Genomic DNA, 14,145 nt, shown 5'->3' on the forward strand with positions numbered 1-14,145 from the left:
TGACATATCGATAGCAAATTTATAGTATTACACTTAGCTATGTCTAGAATGCAGCATGAAAATGGTTTATAGGTTAAAAAATCCTCTTACTTTTTTCCATACTTTACAGAATGACTGATGTTTTTATACCTCAGACTTTCATGATGCCCTTGTATAACTTGAATCTTTGTCAGGCAAATGCTCAGAATATTCATGCTTACTTTTACACACCAGTAAAGTAATTCCCATAAATAGAAGCCCCTGAAAGGATTACACAAATTGTAAAGTTTCTGTGACTAATTCTTTGCTTACACTATAATTCTGACACTATGAATGGGTTTTCTGCATACAGTGAAAGAGAGATTACCATTTGGGAGGCATGTCACTAAGGTGTCTAGATTCTTGGATGTAGACACCTTAGAGGTGACAGAGGAAGGAGTCTAATATTGAGTGATGGATCTGGCCTGGAATCCTCATACTTTTTTCCATACTTTACAGAATGACTGGTGTTTTTATACCTCAGGCTTTCATGATGCCCTTGTATAACTTGAATCTTTGTCAGGCAAATGCTCAGAATATTCATGCTTACTTTTACACACCAGTAAAGTAATTCCCATAAACAGAAGCCCCCTGAAAAGATTACACAAATTGTAAAGTTTCTGTGGCTAATTCTTTGCTTACACTATAATTCTGACGCTATGAGTGGGATTTCTGTATACAGTGAAAGAGAGATTATCATTTGGGAGGCATGTCACTAAGGTGTCTAGATTTTTGGATGTAGACTATTTGAGGTGACAGAGGAAGGAGTCTAATATTGAGTGATGGATCCGGCCTGGTTGGCTAAGTGGTTAGCATACTCACTCTCCAACTAACAGGTTGCAGGTTTGAATCCCACTTCGGGCATGGATGTTTGAGATTGCCTTTAGGTGGGAGATGAATTTCATCACCCAGTGTGAGATTACCACCTCTCTTATTGGAGGCCTGAAGTGTTTGAAAAATTTCCATTTAATCTCTAGAGCAGGTTTCCAGAGCAAGTAATTTTTTGTAATTTTTTATTTATTTTTAATTACAAAAAATATATATAAAATTAATAAAAATTAATAAATAAATAAATAAATAAATAATCCTTAGTCCACCCATGGTACAAATATGCTATAGGTTTACTAATAGCCTTTTGCAGGTGGGAACCACATAAAAAGAAAAAGTGTCTGAGCCATGAAGGCCAAATAAAGAACACATCTACACCTCTGAATCAAAAAATTAGAATAATCAAAGAAAATGTGTTAAATGATTTATAATTCTAATTTATTGCAAAGAAAATAATTATTACCAAATATTAATTAGCATCATCTAAATTTATGTACTTTGTAGATTATATAACCATATAAACACATAAAAATGTAATATAAATTATAAGAAAATTATATGAAAGCATTCACAGAATTAGAATAATTTTTGACGTGGTTCAAAATAGAATATTCCAGATTTTTCCAATTGGTTTTGAGGAGAGCTTAGAAATAGCATATATTTCAGTAGCTGCAGGACTGACTCCTGTGTGAGGAATCGTTTGTACATAGATTTCAGTTGATCATTTGCTAAACTTGGGTTGGACGAGTGACATATCGGAAGCTAAGAAGTTTTGTATGGTGTCTTTAAACAAAGAAAGCCAAACTTAACAGTTTATAGCTAAGGAATTGAAATGTTCTCAAGCAAGCATGAGTAGCGTATTGAGAGAGTATTCTAATAACCGGAGTTTTCAAAATAATTGCTGTAATAGTGGTCAAAAGCTAATAACTACATCAATAGATGAGAGGAAATTGAAGAATATTGTGAAGGAAAACTGCTTCCGAAGTGTAAGGTATTTTCATAGGAGATGGAAAGTACTAGGTGTGAATGTGTCTAAATCTACAACATTGAGATGGCTTCACAAATTGGGTTTTAAATCACACGTACCTAAGATGAAAGTTACCAGTATATCTATTAAATTTTCAGTCGAGGTTTTAAAATGGGTAGTTTTTATATATATATATATATATATATATATAGAATGTGGTATGACCAATGAGGGGAGGGATAAGAGAAAGTTTGCTAGCTGTTTTGACAGTTTGTAGCATGGAGCATCAGTTTAGGTAAACCGCTATATCTGTTTTTTGTGATGTCAGGCTGCAAGGAAGATACTTTTTTAACATAGGCTTGTTTAATTTTTTTAACTTGCATGTTGGTGGGATCGTAATCTAATGGGATATAGGTAAGTTTTAAAAGAGGTAAACCGTGAGTAGACATAACTATACATAAAAATATAACGGAAAAACTCACGTAGAAAAATTATTTAATGGTATAATTTTCGCCCGTGTGTCACAGGCATCTTCAGTACAATTAGGCACAAAAATTAAACATTAACTGACAATTCCAAAAAGCGCCACCTAAGTAGCTGGTGTAAGATAACTAAAAAGGTCAATAACTTTCCTAAAAAAAAAAAAAAAAAAAAAAAAAAAAAAAAAAAAAAAAAAAAATTAATACAATAAAAAGTTAGGAAAGATTAGCTGATTTGTAAAGTACTATCTCCCATAAAGGGGACAGAACATGCAGAACATGCCATCTTCACTAGACACAGAGTTCATTGGAAAAAGACAAGAGTTCTTCACAAAAGTCAGTTTCTCATGGAACGCCTTTATAAAGAAGCATGTGAAACTCTACTTCATTCTCCTAACTTAAACAGATCCGACGGCTTACGTCTGTCCCCTTTATGGGAGATAGTACTTTACAAATCAGCTAATCTTTCCTAACTTTTTATTGTATTAATTTTTTTTTTTTTTTTTTTTTTTTTTTTTTTTTTTTTTTTTTTTTAGGAAAGTTATTGACCTTTTTAGTTATCTTACACCAGCTACTTAGGTGGCGCTTTTTGGAATTGTCAGTTAATGTTTAATTTTTGTGCCTAATTGTACTGAAGATGCCTGTGACACACGGGCGAAAATTATACCATTAAATAATTTTTCTACGTGAGTTTTTCCGTTATATTTTTATGTATAGGGATATAGGTAGAGCAATCTCAGAGAGTAATATCTATTTTCCAATTATATTCAGTGGTGTTAATGATGACTGTGTCATTACCCTTATCCACTCTATATTGTATATACTGTCTGTATGTATGTATGTAACTAGATGTATTGATTCTTTGTTGATTTATTGATTCTGAATAGGATTGTAGGAATCGAACAGATGTTGTGTAGTCTTTTCAGCGAAGCCATTTAATTTCGTGTGATGTTTGATAGTTGAAAGTTCTTTCTGTAATTCGTGGGGAGTTGAGCAATTAGTTCTAGCTCATCAAATTAAACATTTTATAATTCCTGTTTTTTTTGATAAGGATGATAGGCAGATTGTTTGAGAATGTAACATTCAGTAAAAGTTGGTTTTCTGTAGACTATTGTTGTCAAAACACCTGAAGGTGAGCAGATGAGAATGCCTAATGAAATTAAATGGCTTCTCCGAAAAGACTACACAACATCTGTTTGATTCCTATCCAGAACGACAAAGAATCAATACGTCGAGTTCAAATTTCATATATTTCCAGAATCTCAGAACCAATTTCAAGAATTCTAAAGAAATATGATTTAACACCACTTATATTGCTATTAACAAAATATCCACATATTTCCCATCTTCTAAAGATAAACGCTCAACTATGTCGTTGCCTGGTGTATATCAAGTTCTTTGTAACTGTAATCTGTCATACTTTGGACAAACCGGATACTCTATAGAAAAAAGAATACAAGAACATCAGTCGTACATTCTTCACAATAAATCCAATAAGTCTGGATTGGCGCAGCATGGGATAGAGACAAGCCACAACATTCTCTGGTCCAGGACTCGCCTTCTACACAGATGTCGTTATAAATTCAAACACCTATTCAAAGAGAGTGCTGAGGCCTTACTTCAACACCCTGACTTGAATCGAAATGATTGTCTATCCTTGTCAAAAATATGGGAAAGTTTAATCTGGATAACACACAAGGTTTTTTTTTTTTTTTTAAATTGAGACCTAATTCCTACATTAGTCGAATGTTATCTTTAATTGAATTTATAAATTAAGATTATTATATGAAATTGTGAATTAATACCTATAATTTATTCATTACTGATGAAATTTACCTCTCTTTAACAATACAAAAATAATAACGGGAAAAAACTCTCGTACAAAGATTATTCATCATCATCAAATTCCTGACGTCCCTCAAAGGATGTACAGGATATGATATTACTACATGAAAAATTTACATCATTACTAACTTCCTATCTACAATTTTCCTCCAACTCAGTCTGTTACTTGTCAAGACTCCAATATTATCATTATCAGATCTTATATTTCTATCATCTAAAGCACATTGTACTGTATCAATCCACTTATATCTTCGTCTTCCTCTGGGATGTTTTCCTGCCAACCTGGCAGAGAACACTCATTTTGCTAATCTTTCCTCGCCCATTCTGTTTAAGTGACGATACCACCTGAGATTAGCTCTGCTAATGCATTCCTGGATGCCGACAATGTCAAGTTCTTTCCTAATATCCTTGTTTTTAATATATTGCCATTGATGCCATATATTCATGCTTCTAATCTTTCTCAGGATTCTCATATCTGTATTCTCTAGTCTTTGGTCAAGTGTTTTATTTCTGACCCAGCTCTCAGATCCATAAGTTAAAACTGGTTTGAACACTGTCTTGTATACAGCTAATTTAGTGTTACGACTAATTTCTCTCTTATTCCATATGAATTTATTCAATTGACTTCCTACCATACCAGCTTTGTTGATTCTGTTGTCTATTTCCATATTTAATTTACCATCTTCACTAAAAATCATGCCTAAGTAGCTGAAATGTTTTACTTGTTCCACAGGTTCTCCATTCACAACACATTTGACATTTTCAATGATTCTGCCTATTTTCATTGTCTTTGTCTTTTTATTGCTGACCTTCATACCATATCTATTACAACAGTTATTCAATTTAGTCAGAGAATCTTGCAGACTTGTAGCAGATTTATTAAGAAGTATAACATCGTCTGTATAAAGCAAAGAGTTGATCCATATACAGGGTGTTCGGGATAAATTTGACAGTTTCGTAAGGAAAAAGAAAATCTTCTTTGTATCTATTAAATTTAATGAATTGACAAAAAAACATTACAGGCAGAGTTAATTACAATACTATCAACAAGATTTACTCAAAATAACCACCATTAGCATCGATCACAGCTTCAATTCTGCTTCGGAACCTCGAACAAGCTGATGCTACAGTCTCCCTGGGAAGGGCCGCAAAAACTGTTTTCATTTTATCCATTAACTGGGCTTTTGTATTACTGGAAGTGCGATTGGTGACTTTTTCAACTGCGCCCCATACAAAATAATCCATGGGGTTAAGGTCTGGGGAGTTTGAAGGCCAAACATTTGGACTGGTGAAGTCGTAGAAATTTTCAGACAACCATTTTTGACTTTTCCCAGAGGTGTGGCAAGGGGCCGAATCCTGCTGCCATACATACGGCCTACCATTGGCTACCCTTGTTATCCAGGGCTTGACTACAGTTAGCAACTCCACGAACAAAGCCCGAATTCCAATGCCAGGGTTCTTCAACACCTGTTCCTGCAGATTTGCGAGGAATTCTGCTGTACGAACGTAATCAGATCGTCTGCTAGGGATCTTTCTTCTTGCTACATCCTTGTAGTCACCATTGCAAGTCTCTAGTTCATGCCTGATTGTTTTTACTGTATTCTGGGAGCATTGGGCAGCAGTCGTAATATCCTTATTTTGATGGCGGGCACGAATCATCATGATACAAGTTATTCTCTTCCATGATTCAGGTGGGTTCCAGCTATCCATCCTTTCTGACATCTTGTATATGAATGAAGAAGGGTCCAAACTTTTAAATGAAGAGAAGTGTGTGTTAATACATGTAACTTACGGAAAAATATAATTAATTATAAATATTTCAAATTTATCCCGAACACCCTGTAGATAATGAATAACAGAGGGGATAATATACATCCTTTTCTCACACCAGATTTAACATTCCACCACCTTCCTGTACTTCCTTCAATTCTAACTGCTGACTTACAACTCAAATAAAGACTAAGTATTGCTTGATATAATGCCCCATTGACACATATAACTGTAGCGTATTGAATAGCTTCTCTCTTGGCACCTTGTCATATGCCTTTTCCAAATCGACAAAACTTAAATACAGATCTTTGTTATATTCCCATTATTTCTCCACTAATTGTTGTAAAGTGAAGATCTGATCCTTGCAGCCTCTATTTGGCCTGAATCCAGCTTGTTCTTCACAAAACTTTTCTTCCACAATCCTTCTCAACCGTTTCTCAAGTATACTTGCATATATCTTACCAGGAACACTCATTTGGGATATACCTCTGTAATTCTCACATTCAGTTTTATTTCCCTTTTTATATATGGGTACTATGAGAGCTCTACGGGGTGCTTAAGGGTCATAGCTGTATAACTGAGAGGAGACCTCCACATAGCCTTTAAAGGAATGCGGAGAACCGACCAGGGCTTCTGACCTAATGTCCAATCCTCACCTTCTCGTGGTGCACCCTGTTGGGTATCTACTTTGATACTGAACGAACGAGGATGGGCTGGCAATTTGGGATTTAGCCGACCAAATTGTATTCTTATTGGTTAAACCAAAATAAAAAATGATGGTACAACATGACAAAATTTCATGCCGGCTGGGGCGTCGCCCGGTTAAACAAGGCCCCCGTTGTTTTCACCAGGGAACCAGGGCGAACAGCGAAAAGTCAGCTACTGGAACAAATCTGAAAACAAACCCCAACTCAACATCACCAGAGTTAAAGATCGGTACTATCAACGTAAGAAGCCTGAATGGCAAAGAAATGGAGCTAGCTGAGGAATTAGATAAGTACCAGATCGACATAATAGGGGTGACTGAAACAAAAAAGACCAAAACTGGTGAGATCTTTCTGAGCAATAAATACAAAATGTTATATTCAGGCAATAACAATCAAGGAAAAGAAGGAGTAGCCATAGTATTCAACACAAAATACGAGGCTAATCTTCTTAAATGGCAGTCAGTCTCAAGTAGAGTAATGTGGGCAAATATGAGAATGGGGAACTGGACAATGAGACTTATTTGTGCCTATGGTCCCACAGAAGGTTCTACTAAGGTAGAAGTGGAGGAATTTTTTGAGGCTTTAGAAAAAGCAACTGACACAATGAAAAAGGAAAAGTTGGTCCTTGTTGGGGATCTAAATAGTAGAGTAGGAAATGATTGTGAGACATACAAAAATATTTTGGGAAAATTTGGAGAAAAGAGCAAAGCTAATAATAATGGCAAATATCTGTTGGATTTCTGCTCAGGACATGGACTGGTTATTACTAACACCATGTTCCAACATAAAAATGTGCACAAATTCACATGGAGAGAAGAGGCTAGGAATAAGAAAAGTCTCATTGACTATGTTATTGTTGATAGTGATGTTTTCTCCCTGGTGCAGGACACCAGAGTGTACAGAGGATTTGAAATTGGAAGTGATCACTATTTAGTCTTGAGCAGGATAAAATTGAATTTCATATTGAAAAGAATAACATGTAAGAAAGTTTTAAAGCGAATAAAAGTTGAGCAGCTCTCAGATGTAAACTGTAGACTAAAATACAGAAATATTTTTGAAAAGAAAATGAAAGAGTTTGAGAACAGGAATCAAACCTTGGAGATTCAGTGGCAAACTCTGAAGGAAACATTGATTGATTCTGCCAGAGAGGCATGTGGTGAGGTTGTGTGCAAAGATAAAAAAAATCAGAACTCCCTGGTGGACACAGGAAGTTAAAGAGGCAGTGAAGGAAAAGAAGAAAGCATATCAAAAGTTCCTGGCAAATATGTCAGCTTTTACTCTTACAGAATACAGAGACAAATGTAAGAAAGCTAAACAGTGTGTAAAACTAGCTAAACAAAAGTCATTGGAGGACTTTGGCAAGAATATAGAAAATAAATATCAAGAAGGTGGCAAAATATTCTGGAGGTTGTTGAAGAAGCTTAGGAATGGAGGAAAGAGTGCTGTAAAAGGAATTAGAGATGATAAAGGTGAAATGAAAACAGGAGAAAAAGATATCCTTGAAGTATGGAGTAATTACTTTGAAAAACTGCTAAATGAAACAAGCAGTGATGACAGCACGGTGATAAAAAACACTGACCAGGCATGCAGTCAGGAATACATATCCATACTTGAAGTAGAAAAAGCCATCAAAGGCTTGAAATGTGGAAAGGCAGCAGGAGTAGATGATATTTGACCAGAAATGCTGAAGTATGGTGGTATAAGAGTCTTTCAGTGGCTGCACTGCATAGTTCAGAAAGCCTGGGCAGAGGGACGAATTCCCGATGATTGGAGTAGAGCTCTCATAGTACCCATATATAAAAAGGGAAATAAAACTGAATGTGAGAATTACAGAGGTATTTCCCTACTGAGTGTTCCTGGCAAGATCTATGCAAGTGTACTTGAGAAACGGTTGAGAAGAATTGTGGAAGAAAAGCTTGGTGAAGAACAAGCTGGATTCAGGCCAAATAGAGGCTGTCAGGATCAGATCTTCACTTTACGACAAATAGTCGAGAAAGCATGGGAATATAACAAAGATCTGTATTTAAGTTTTGTCGATTTGGAAAAGGCATATGACAAGGTGCCAAGAGAGAAGCTATTCAATACGCTGCAGTTATATGGTGTCAATGGGGCATTATATCAAGCAATACTTAGTCTTTATTTGAGTTGTGAGTCAGCAGTTAGAATTGAAGGAAGTACAGGAAGATGGTTTAATGTTAAATCTGGTGTGAGACAAGGATGTACATTATCCCCTCTGTTATTCATTATCTATATGGATCACATTATGAAGGAATGTGGTATTAAACCTGATATCAAAATTGGAGATGTTAATGTCAGCTCTTTGCTTTATGCGGATGATGTTATACTTCTAAATAAATCCGCTACAAGTCTGCAAGATTCTCTGACTAAATTGAATAGCTGTTGTAATAGATATGGTATGAAGGTCAGCAATAAAAAGACAAAGACAATGAAAATAGGCAGAATCATTGAAAATGTCAACTGTGTTGTGAATGGAGAGCCTGTGGAACAAGTAAAACATTTCAGCTACTTAGGCACAATTTTTACTGAAGATGGTAAACTAAATATAGAAATAGACAACAGAATCAGCAAAGCTGGTATTGTGGGAAGTCAACTGAATAAATTCATATGGAATAAGAAAGAAATTAGTCGGAACACTAAATTAGCTGTATACAAGACTGTGTTCAAACCAATTTTAACTTATGGATCTGAGAGCTGGGTCAGAAGTAAAACACTTGACCAAAGACTAGAGACCGCAGATATGAGAGTCCTGAGAAAGATTAGAGGCGTGAACAGATGGCATCAATGGCAATATCATATTAAAAATGAGGATATTAGGAAAGAACTTGACATTGTCAGCATCCAGGAATGCGTTAGCAGAGCTAATCTCAGATGGTATGGTCACTTAAATAGAATGGGAGAGGAAAGATTAGCAAAACAAGTGTTCTCTGCCAGGTTGGCAGGAAAACGACCCAGAGGAAGACCAAGATATAGGTGGATTGATACGGTACAAAGTGCCTTAGACGATAGAAATATAAGATCTGATAATGTTGGAGTCTTGACAAGTAACAGACTAATTTGGAGGAAAATTGTAGATAGGAAGTTAGTAATGATGTAATTTTTTCATGTAGTACTGTCATATCCTGTACACCCCTTGAGGGTACATGGCAGGAATTTGATGATGATGATGATGATGATGAGAGCTCTACTCCAATCATCGGGAATTCCTGTCCAGGCATTCTTAACTATGCAGTGCAGCCACTGTAAGACTTTTATACCACCATACTTCAGCATTTCTGGTAAAGTATCATCTACTCCTGCTGCCTTTCCACATTTCAAGCCTTTGATGGCTTTTTTTACTTCAAGTATGGATATGTATTCCTGATTGCATGCCTGGTCAGTGTTTTTTATCAGTGTGCTGTCAGCACTGCTTGTTTCATTTAGCAAATTTTCAAAGTAATTACTCCATACTTCAAGGATATCTTTTTCTCCCGTTTCCATATCACCTTTATCATCTCCAACTTCCTTTTACAACACTCTTTCCTCCATTCCTAAGCTTCTTCAACAACCTCCAGAATATTTTGCCACCTTCCTGATATTTGTTTTCTATGTTCTTGCCAAAGTCCTCCCATGACTTTTGTTTAGCTAGTTTTACACAGTGTTTCGCTTTCTTACATTTGTCTCTGTATTCTTTAAGAGCAAAAGCTGACTTATTTGTCAGAAACTTTTGATATGCTTTCTTCTTTTCCTTCACTGCCTCTTTAACTTTCTGTGTCCACCAGGGAGTTCTGATTTTTTTATCGTTGCACACAACCTCACCACATGCCTCTCTGGCAGAATCTATCAATGTTTTCTTCAAAGTTTGCCACTGAATCCCCAAGGTTTGGTTCCTGTTCTCAAACTCTTTCATTTCTTCTTCAATAATCTTTGTGTATTTTAGTCTATAGTTCACATCTGAGAGCTGCTCAACTTTTATTCGCTTTAAAACTTTCTTACATGTCATTCTTTTCAATATGAAATTCAACTTTTTCCTGCTCAAGACTAAATAGTGATCACTTCCAATTTCAAATCCTCTATACACTCTGGTGTCCTGCACCAGGGAGAAAACATCACTATCAACAATAACATAGTCAATGAGACTTTTCTTATTCCTTGCCTCTTCTCTCCATGTGAATTTGTGCACATTTTTATGTTGGAAAATGGTGTTAGTAATAATCAGTCCATGTCCTGAGCAGAAATCCAACAGGTATTTGCCATTATTATTAGTTTTACTCTTTTCTTTAAATTTTCCCAAATCATTTTTGTATGTCTGACAATCACTTCCTACTCTGCTATTTAGATCCCCAACACGGATCTAAATAGCAGACTTTTCCTTTTTCATTGTGTCAGTAGCTTTCTCTAGAGCCTCAAAAAATTCCTCCACTTCTACTTTTGTAGAACCTTCTGCGGGACCATAGGCACAAATAAATCTGTTTGTCCAGTTCTCCATTCTGATATTTGCCCAAATCACTGTACTTTCCTCGTATTTTGTGTTGAATACTATGACCACTCCTTCTTTTCCTTGATTGTCATTGCCTGAATATAACATTTTATATTTATTGCTCAGAAAGATCTCACCAGTTTTTGTCTTTTTTGTTTCAGTAACCTCTATTATATCGATCTGGTACTTATCTAATTCCTCCGCTAGCTCCATTTCTTTGCCAGTCAGACTTCTTATGTTGATAGTACCAATCTTTAACTCTGGTGATGTTGAGTTTGGGTGTGTTTTCAGATTTGTTCCAGTAGCTGACTTTTCGATGTTCGCCCTGGTTCCCTGGCGAAAACAACGGGGGGCCTTGTTTAACTGGGCGACACCCCAGCCAGCATGAAATTTTGTCATGTTGTACCATCATTTTGTATTTTGGTTTAACCAATAGGAATACAATTTAGTCGGCTAAATCCCAAATTGCCAGCCCATCCTCGTTCGTTCAGTATCCAGGTAGTTACCCAACAGGGTGCACCACGAGAAGGTGAGGATTGGACATTAGGTCAGAACCCCTGGTCGGTTCTCTACTGTCACAGGCATCTTCAGTACATTAAGCTCAAATTAAACAATAACTGACAATTCCAAAAAGTGCCACCTAAGTAGCTGGTGTAAAATAACTAAAAAGGTCAATAACTTTCTCTAAAAAAAAAAAAAAAAAATCAATACAATAAAAAGTTAGGAAAGATTAGCTGATTTGTGAAGTACTATCTCCCATAAAGGGGATAGACGTAAGCCGTCAGATATGTTTAAGTTAGGAAAATGAACTAGAGTTTCACGTGTTTCTTTATAAAGGCATTCCATGAGAAACTGACTTTTGTGAAGAACTCTTGTCTTTCTCCATTGAACTTTGTGTCTAGTGAAGATGGCATGTTCTGCAAGTCCAGACTTTTCAGGTTTAAAGTATTCAATATAAGATTGGTGTTCTTCTAGCTGAATAGAGGCAGATCTTCCCGTTTGATCTCGTTCTAAAATGTCATCGACATATCTGAACGAATGAGTAGGTCTGGGAGAAATGTTGTCAAAGATACGTTGTTCAAAATGTTCCATAAAATAATTGGAGATAGCAGGAGAAAGAGGATTACCCATTGCTGTTCCTTCAATTTGTTGATACAACTTATTTTTAAAGGAAAAATAACCAGAATTTATTACAAAATTAAATACGTTTACAATGTATGAAGGAAATTCCTGTTGTAGTAATTCAATGCTTTCAGAAAGAGGCACATTTGTAAATAAAGAAACAACATCTAAACTCATTGGTTCAGATATGTCAATGACATTTTTGCTGAATGGAATGGCTCTTCGGATGAACTTCAACAATTTCTCACACATTTCATCCTAGGATCAAGTTTACCCTAGAAGTAGAATCAAATATGCAGTTAGCCTTTTTAGATATTCTAATTCTTCGCCAACCAAATGGTAATCTACATTTCTCAGTTTATAGAAAGAAGACTCATACAGGCCATTATATTCATGCGGAATCTCATCCCGATCCCAGTCAAAAGGCAGGAACTATTAAAACATTGGTTCATTGGGCCCACTCCTTTTGTTCTTCAGACGATCTTTTACAGAAAGAACTACAATATATAACTGCTTCCTTTCTATCTAATGGTTATAAGAATTGCTTCATTAAAAGAACTTTGAGTAGTTTTAATATATCTTCCTCTTCAACCACAGAAGAAATAATGCGCATTACTATGCCTTATGTACAAGGCATCAGTGAACGTATAGCAAAAGTTTTAAAACCACTGAATATTTTTGTTGCCTTTCGACCGTTTAGAAAAATCTCCACCTTTTTCACTTCTCCTAAGGACACGCTTCCACATCTTAATCATCCAGATTTCTACCAGATTCCGTGCTGTTGTGGATTATCTTATTTCGGACAAACGGGACGATCTGCCTCTATTCCGCTAGAAGAACACCAATCTTATATCGAATACTTTAAACCTGAAAAGTCTGGACTTGCAGAGCATGCCATCTTCACTAGACACAGAGTTCATTGGAGAAAGACAAGAGTTCTTCACAAAAGTCAGTTTCTCATGGAACGCCTTTATAAAGAAGCATGTGAAACTCCACTTCATTCTCCTAACTTAAACAGATCCAACGGCTTACGTCTTCTCCTTTATTGGAGATAGTACTTTACAAATCAGCTAACCTTTCCTAATTTTTTATTGTATTGATTTTTTTTTTTTTGAAAAAATTTTTTTTGGAAAGTTAACTACCTTTTTAGTTATCTTACACCAGCTACTTAGGTAGCGCTTTTTGGAATTGTCAGTTATTGTTTAATTTGAGCTTAATGTACTTGAAGATGCCTGTGACACACAGGCGAAAATTATACTATTAAATAATCTTTGTACGTGAGTTTTTTCCGTTATTAATTTTGTATCTATATGTGTACTCACGGTATACCTCTTTTAAAACTTATTATCTCTCTTTAGTGCTTCACAATGTAATATCACGTGGCTCATTCTACTTTTGAATGATCAATTGTTTGTATTCCACCTTGTAAAAACTGTTCCTATCAAGCCACTGAGGATAGTCTGTTAATTTCAGACTGAAATATTTGGCAAATATTAAAATATTCTTGTGCTAACGTGTTTATATTTCTCACCGTTGTCATTTTTCCTATGATTCTGCTGTTGATTCCTGTAATTTTTTCAGAACTCATAACTGTAGCCTTTGATCATTTGCTGTGTTTGTAACCCAACTCTCAATTTCAAAGTTAAAATTGGTTTGAACACTGTCTTGCACATTGCTGTTTTTTTGTGTTGCTGCTAGTCTGCGAATTGCTAATTTATCTATCTGTCTATGTTTGCTGGATAATGTCTTTATTCTTATTTAACTACTTATACACTGGTGTCCAAAAGCTAAGGACAAACTATATTTTTACCTGTAGAATGAAAACATTTTCATGACTACAGCCAAATGTGGACAAATTTATTGTCAGCATGCTAATAAATTATATTACACACAAAATGTGTTATACATTTCATACTAATTAAATAGATGTTT

General features: G+C 35.5%; 1 protein-coding gene across 1 annotated transcript in view; it reads left to right on the forward strand.

Moving 5' to 3' along the window:
• Positions 1-14,145, forward strand: part of MAN1 (LEM domain-containing inner nuclear membrane protein MAN1) — a 296,543-nt gene that overhangs the window by 60,622 nt on the left and 221,776 nt on the right. The gene's annotated exons all lie outside the window — the stretch shown is intronic.

The sequence above is a fragment of the Typopeltis vanoorti genome, chromosome 1 (assembly GCF_054136105.1).
Source record: "Typopeltis vanoorti isolate ZY-2024b chromosome 1, IOZ_Tvanoo_1.0, whole genome shotgun sequence".
NCBI classification, from domain to species: Eukaryota; Metazoa; Arthropoda; class Arachnida; order Uropygi; family Thelyphonidae; genus Typopeltis; species Typopeltis vanoorti.